The sequence below is a fragment of the Lepisma saccharinum genome, chromosome 3 (genome assembly GCF_977018435.1).
Source record: "Lepisma saccharinum chromosome 3, izLepSacc3.1, whole genome shotgun sequence".
NCBI classification, from domain to species: domain Eukaryota; kingdom Metazoa; phylum Arthropoda; class Insecta; order Zygentoma; family Lepismatidae; genus Lepisma; species Lepisma saccharinum.
Window position 1 is genome coordinate 71592237 of NC_139231.1, and position 6638 is coordinate 71598874.

General features: G+C 37.3%; 1 protein-coding gene across 4 annotated transcripts in view; it reads right to left on the minus strand.

Annotated features, from left to right (window-relative positions):
- The window catches only part of LOC145985122 (apoptosis-resistant E3 ubiquitin protein ligase 1), a 179524-nt gene extending 174868 nt beyond the window's left edge, over positions 1 to 4656 (minus strand). For all 4 annotated transcript variants that reach the window (XM_083118761.1, XM_083118759.1, XM_083118758.1 and 1 more), the window contains exon 1: positions 4615 to 4656. The gene's annotated coding sequence lies outside the window, so the exon portion shown is untranslated. The remainder of the gene's footprint in view (positions 1 to 4614) is intronic.
- Between the last annotated feature and the right edge of the window lie 1982 nt (positions 4657 to 6638).

A 6638-nucleotide genomic window follows, 5' to 3' on the forward strand; every position in this document is an offset into this window, starting at 1 on the left:
CCTCTGGTATCACAAGACCCGGTCACCAATAACAGTGCAGAGGAACTTTCAAATGTACAGAATTCTTTAGTCTAGAATATCTGCCATCAATAAGTTGGTATTTGAAGGGCCAGGGGGAAAAACGATGAATGTTCATTCGAGACGATTTGCCAGGAAATGAAAAACAAAGTATTTCTTTCCATAAGTACGTTAATATATGCCAAAACAATAATGCGTTTTTCGGGCACTTCTCATCGTTTCCCAACCAAGGCCGTTCTCATTCTTATAGTACAGCTTCTGAACTATCAGATGGCGCTGCGATCTCAAAATGGGCGAAAAATCGACATTCATCGTTTTTCCCCCTGGCCCTTCATTTATATTCATTCCCAAATCCTGTCAAGTCCAAGAAACATTGTATGGAAAGATGCCAACCGATGTCAAGAGCATTAATTCTGGATTCCTTGGCACTGACACTGCTACACTACAGCCACATTACTGAAACCTGCAACAAATAAACTTGGTTAGTTTTCCAACATTTTGGCACCACTTTCACATCTCTACATTGCATATAGCGGATATGAATGAAGTTTGTAATCAGGGAAAGACTTCTGGGACACCCGGTATTTGGGCACGTGCCAAATGCACACTTAAGAAATTTCGGTAATGGTTCCGATTGTTTTATGATTTCTTCTAGCACAAAGACTAATTATCGTAGAATTTTGGAAATCATTGTCACACGAAATTTGAACCTTTCTTAAAGTAATGAGCACTGTTTCGACTCGAAAAAAGTTATTTATGTTGAAAAAAAACAAACTTGAAAATTACCTTACGCACTTCTCATGGATAAGATATTCTCCGTCGACAAGCGACAGTAAATATCGTAAAAGCGTGGGAATGAATGTAGAAGTAAATCGGAACCTTAGTAGAATGCATTTAGGGACTTTATTGTAATGCTAAGGGAACCAAACCTAACCTGCCTAACCTAACCACGAAAGCATATATTGAACAAAACCTTAAGTAATCGCTAAAACTTCGCAGTATGTGTTAACAGACATCGAAATCGAACCATGTAAAAATTGCATTTGTAGCATGATGAAATTGCAATAAAACAAAAGGAACTTGGGCCGAAATTTCTTGCAGTTGAATTTATGGTACCTGTATGTTCTCGGGACAACACCTCTCACTCGTTTATTTTGATATTTTTGACATTCGTACTTACCTATTGTGCATTGCAAAACATTGCTTAAGGTGTGATTTTGCTTTTATCACGAAAATAACTTCAATTACTGACATTAACAGTAATTATTGTTCTTCCTTTCTTTGCTTCCGTTACACACAATATGGCGGGCACAGCTTGACTAGCATTGTGGAATTCAGTGTTTACAACCTTCTTAACCAGAAAATGCCCCACAAACCATTCACGCATAGCCCCACAAACCATTCATGGTAAGGTTAGGTTAGGTTATGTAAACATAGTTATAAAAAAAAAGGTTTCGTAGTGTAATTTTACATCAGAAAATCACGGCGTGGTTGGAAACACTGACAGGGGGTTACGTCAGAAACATCCGGTTCACGTAGAGGAAGCAAATACAAGGAATGGCAATTGTGCGTCGGAGATATATTCCTCTTCATAAATATATGAATTCCCGGTCCAATAGATTCAACGATGAAAGAAAATACCTCCACGAACTATGAAAATGTCACAGAAACTCATTTCGGGAAGTAGTTTCTTCTGTAAAATTGAAGAAATCCATTGTCCCGAGAACATACTGTTACCGAATTTATAATTCTGAGTATTTATTACTCACCTGTATGATCCAAGATGATTCATGCATGCTGAATTTATTTTGTTAAACTTGGAAGAAATTTTACAAAAATTACTGATTAAGTTAATTGTAGTTTCTGTTAGGGTAACAGTTAGATACAGTGAAAACACATTTCTTCAAATTTACAGGAGAAAAGACAGAAAATTACTTACGGAATTGAGTTCCTGTGGACTTTTGGAAGCTGGGAATATTGTTTTTTCCATTTGTGCATCTTATTCGGCCCGTAAATAATGTCATTTTAGACATTAATGTATCTCCGTTGCACGATAGCTCGCGCCACCATTACCGTTGACTACGTGAATCAAAGGTTCTGTGCGTTTGAATATGTAACCCCCCTGTCAGTGTAGCAACCATACGATAATTTTGCAAGATGACGTGTGAGTGTTTTTTTTTTCCAATTTAATTTTCTGTTTGCCTAACCTAACTGAACCTAACCTAACCTTCCGTGAATGGTTTGTGGATCAATTTAAGCCTTAAAACCACCATTTTTTGGTTAATAAATGTTAGTGTAGCGACCACACGGTAGTTTTACAAGATGACGTGTGAGCGGTATTTTTTCCCCAATTTAATTTTCTATGTTTGCCTAACCTAACTTTCCGTGAATGGTTTGTGGATCAATTTTCGCGTAAAAACCTTTTGTGAATAGTTTGTGCGGCATTTTTCGGTTCATAAGTTTGGAAATACTGCATATCAGCTGACGATAGACAACGTGAGTCAAGATTTGCCCGCCATATTGTGTGTAACGAAAGCGAATTAGCAACGACCAATAAATACTTGTAATGTGAAAAATTATGCTTTTTTCAGTGAAAAAAAAACATAATCCCAAGTCGAAAGATGTTCCGCTATGCATATAAGGTAAGTACGAATGTTAATAATTCGGAAATAAACGAGTTAAATGTGTTTTCACTATATCTAACTGGTACCTCTGTTAGTTTTGGGAAACTGCAAAGATGAGGATGAAAGATGATAAGGTATTTTTTATAGTTTATTTCATAAACTAAAACATTACTGTACAAATCAAGCTTTGCATCAGTGTCCATTATATAGAAGTTAACCAAATGCACTTATGCATGTATGGGTGTTTTATGTGTGTGTGTAAGTTTAGTAGCAATATATTTACGAGCATCTCTAGAAAAATAGAGGATAGAGTCTAGTTTACGTCCTTCTTGCCCGTTTACAAAACCATGCTAGCAGACAGCCGGCGCTCCGGCATCTCGTAGTAAGTAAGTTTTTCTTTTTACACTTTCTGTCACTAACCATTCACGGAAACGAGGTATGCCTACGAGGTTAGGTTAGGCCTGTTAGGTTAGGTTCCATTAGCACTCATTTCACCCCTAAATATGTGCTTCATCATCGAAAATTGTCCTCAGTACGTTCAATCACGCATATCCGGACAACATTGGTTTTTCTCGATTTTCTCCTAAAAAAAAGGTAAAGTGCTCCCCTGTGCATAGCACTACGCCTGAAGGCGTATAGGGGGTGTGGGGGTAACGCCCCACACTTCCTTGATCCGGTCGATTTTCTCCTACAGGAATTTTTTCCTCGCATTGGGATTTAGTTTGTTGGATTCCTTATACAATAACCTTTCCAACGATATATGACACGTATTCCTTATGAAAAGGACGTAAACTAGACTCTTACCAAAATAGACCAGATATTCTCCTTGCGGTACTACTTTACTATACCGGAGACACCTATCAATGATTTATTTCACAATTTTTTACATTGCTAACGTACTATTCTGCATTGTGGAACATTTCTTTAGGTGAAATAATGAATTTCTAACGAAAATAACGTATATTTCTTACATTAACGAGTACTTATTGTTGTTCCTTATTTCAAACACACCATCCACGGGCAGCCCCAAAAACCATTGACGTTAGCCCAAAAATTCACGATAGCCCCATGAACCATCACAGGGACGAGGTATGCCTACTAGGTTAGGTTCCATTAGCACTCCTTTCTTTCAATTTAGGATATACAGACAACATCGGCTTGTAGCAACAGCAGCAATAGCGCGTATTGTGCTCTCGTGCAGAAAGCAAATGGCGGCAGCAGCAATATAAATATATTTTCGTAGAAAACCACATGCATTCGCATTAAAATGGATCAAAACTACATTCCCGAACATCAACAACGCTACAGAAAATGATTTGCGTAAGTACTTTCTCCTGTAAATTTGAAGAAATCAGTCTCCGGTATAGTAAAGTGTTACCCTCCTTGCCCAATGCCATCTTTAAAATACAGTCTGGAACGATCAGAATACAATAAACCTAACCGACAGAATGTTACAAGACAATTCGTCAAACATTTCTTTGAAATATTCAATTCCATTTTGACTCATCAAATTTATCGAATTACCGTTTCGTTTGTTTATTTTTACCGTGTTTCAAGAATTCTCCTATTATTATGTTCTCTGATTATTTTGTCAAACTTTTAAAAATAACTTGATCAATGAGTACAAAGAGCCGGTTACGTATCCAATTTTATTTCTGTGTTGTTATTTTTCATACTTTTCTGTGTTCCATAGTGTATTTTATTTATTATGTTTACTTTTGGTTATTTTATCATCAAATTAAAAAAATAGTTTGGTCAATCAACATAAATAAAGGGTACGGTTGACGAGCCGTCAGAAATAAAGTTACAATTTTCCTTCCAAGATTTAATAAAAAGGAAACAGAATTGGGAGCTATCACTGATAGTGTTGACAAAAGTTTTGAAAAATATATGGTACGAGTGTGTATAGATACAATAATACGTTCATGGTGTCACTACGACCACATATGTTGTTATAATCAGCTTTCCTTACCCCTTCATTTTTGACAGCAGCAGACCAGTTCACCAGCAGACGTCCACTGGGGAAAGAAATTTTCCTCTCGTTTATACAGCACGAATAAGAGATTGCATTCCGAAATAGGGTTTGGAAACCTAGTTCACATGAAAATTTAACCTTGCCAAAATAATGTTTAAATATGTAACGTAATGTTTCATTTAAAGCTACATACGTAAATATGGAAATCTGTTAATAAATACCACAGACAAACCTGCCATTCAGGAACACATACAACACGATTGCTGCTGCATCCGATACTCTCGCACATCGATAAATTAGCCAAGGGGCTCTCGCAACAGACTTCAGCATTACCAGTCTACTGGCAGCGCAACCACAGGAGAGGATAGGGGGCATTGTCCCCAACCTCGGACGGAAATAAATTCTGGGTGGGTTGGAATATATAAGTAAAAAAGCAAGACTAGCAGAATCTAGGAGGACAAAAGGATACTCAAGATGGAATTAGTTTTCACGTATTTCTTGCCATTTTTCTTCCAGACGGCCAAGGGCACCTGTAGGGGGGCACAGAGAGACAATTGCCCCTAGATTTCAAATTTTATACAAATATAAATATATTTCGTAAAATTTCCATGCTCGCTTGTCTTGCAGTATCTGCTTTCCTTACCGGCTCGTCAAGTTCAGTTGCGGCTGGAATCGGCCCTGGGAGCCGAACGATCTAAATGAAAAAAAAAAATGTTAAAGACAATGCCATGGCATCCCGTGAATTTATTTGCGCCTGATTAAATCAATATTGTTTTCAGTTTGCAAAGAATTAGATCTAAAACCTTTCTTGCTCGCTTCATTTCGCAATGCGATTCTTTTCTGTAATGCATTGTATATTACCAGGGTACGATGTTGAAACACGCATGTAGCCTTTATTCACTACGTCAAATGCCAACCAATTTTTAGTAGGCATCTATGATTTTATGTCAATGAAGCTATATAATAGTAGGGACTTTCTTCGTTTAGCTTTTAGCACAACGACATGTTTGCCCGAAATTTGAATGGAACAGCTTGTTCAAGGGAGGCTAATGACATGCATGAATGCCAAGAGTTATTTTTTTCCCCAGGAAAAACGGAATATTTATCAGAACTGAATGTACAGTGGGATATACAAGTATTGCTCCGCAAATTGTTCATCGTTGTTTTCGTTAATTTTCTCTTGCATCATATGTATTTCAAGGACTGGATTATTACGTATGCTGGTGCAGAGGTTGTCAGCAGCTTGTTTGGAGTTTTGTTTCAATTCTTGGAGCTTCCACCGGTAAGCAAAAAGAATGAATACGTATATATTGATGAACATTTTGCTGGTAATACTTATGTATCCCACTCTAAGATTGCCACAGTTCAATGACGATGACTCAAGAATTGTTGACAAAAAGGCGTTTGCTATGGCTTGCGAGAATACACTTGGACAAAGGTAAAGAACGTTTTATTTTCTTAACAACAGAAATAAAACGTCTAGCATTTTTTACCTGGTCTTGTAAATTCATTCAATTGTTCCTTTGGTCCCTGTCTTCGCGCGCGCACTTGCGTGTAGAAGATTGGAACCCACCCGAATAAAAATGCTTGCTACACCCCTGGTTTCGAGTTTTGATCGAAAAAAGTATTAAATATATTATATATGAAGCAAATTCTAAGAGTGACACATTTTTTTATGCATGCAAACTGCATTTAGATTTGCCAGTAATTGTAGCAATTGGGACGGAATGGAAGACGAGCTTCTGTCACTACTAACGTAGTACGTGGGTGAATCAAGAAGTAAGTTACACTCCCCTGTAAGAAATAAACAAAACACATTAGAAAGAAAAAAAATATTGGACGAAAACGCATGAACATTAAAATTGTTTTCGACATAGTCACCAAGGTGTTCCAAGCACTTTTCGTATTGTGTGATCAGTTTTTCGATTCCTTGTGTAAAAATTCCGTCCAATTTCTTTGAACCACTTTGAGACTGCTTCCTGCACTTCTTCATCTGACACGAAACGCTGCTATCTCCATTT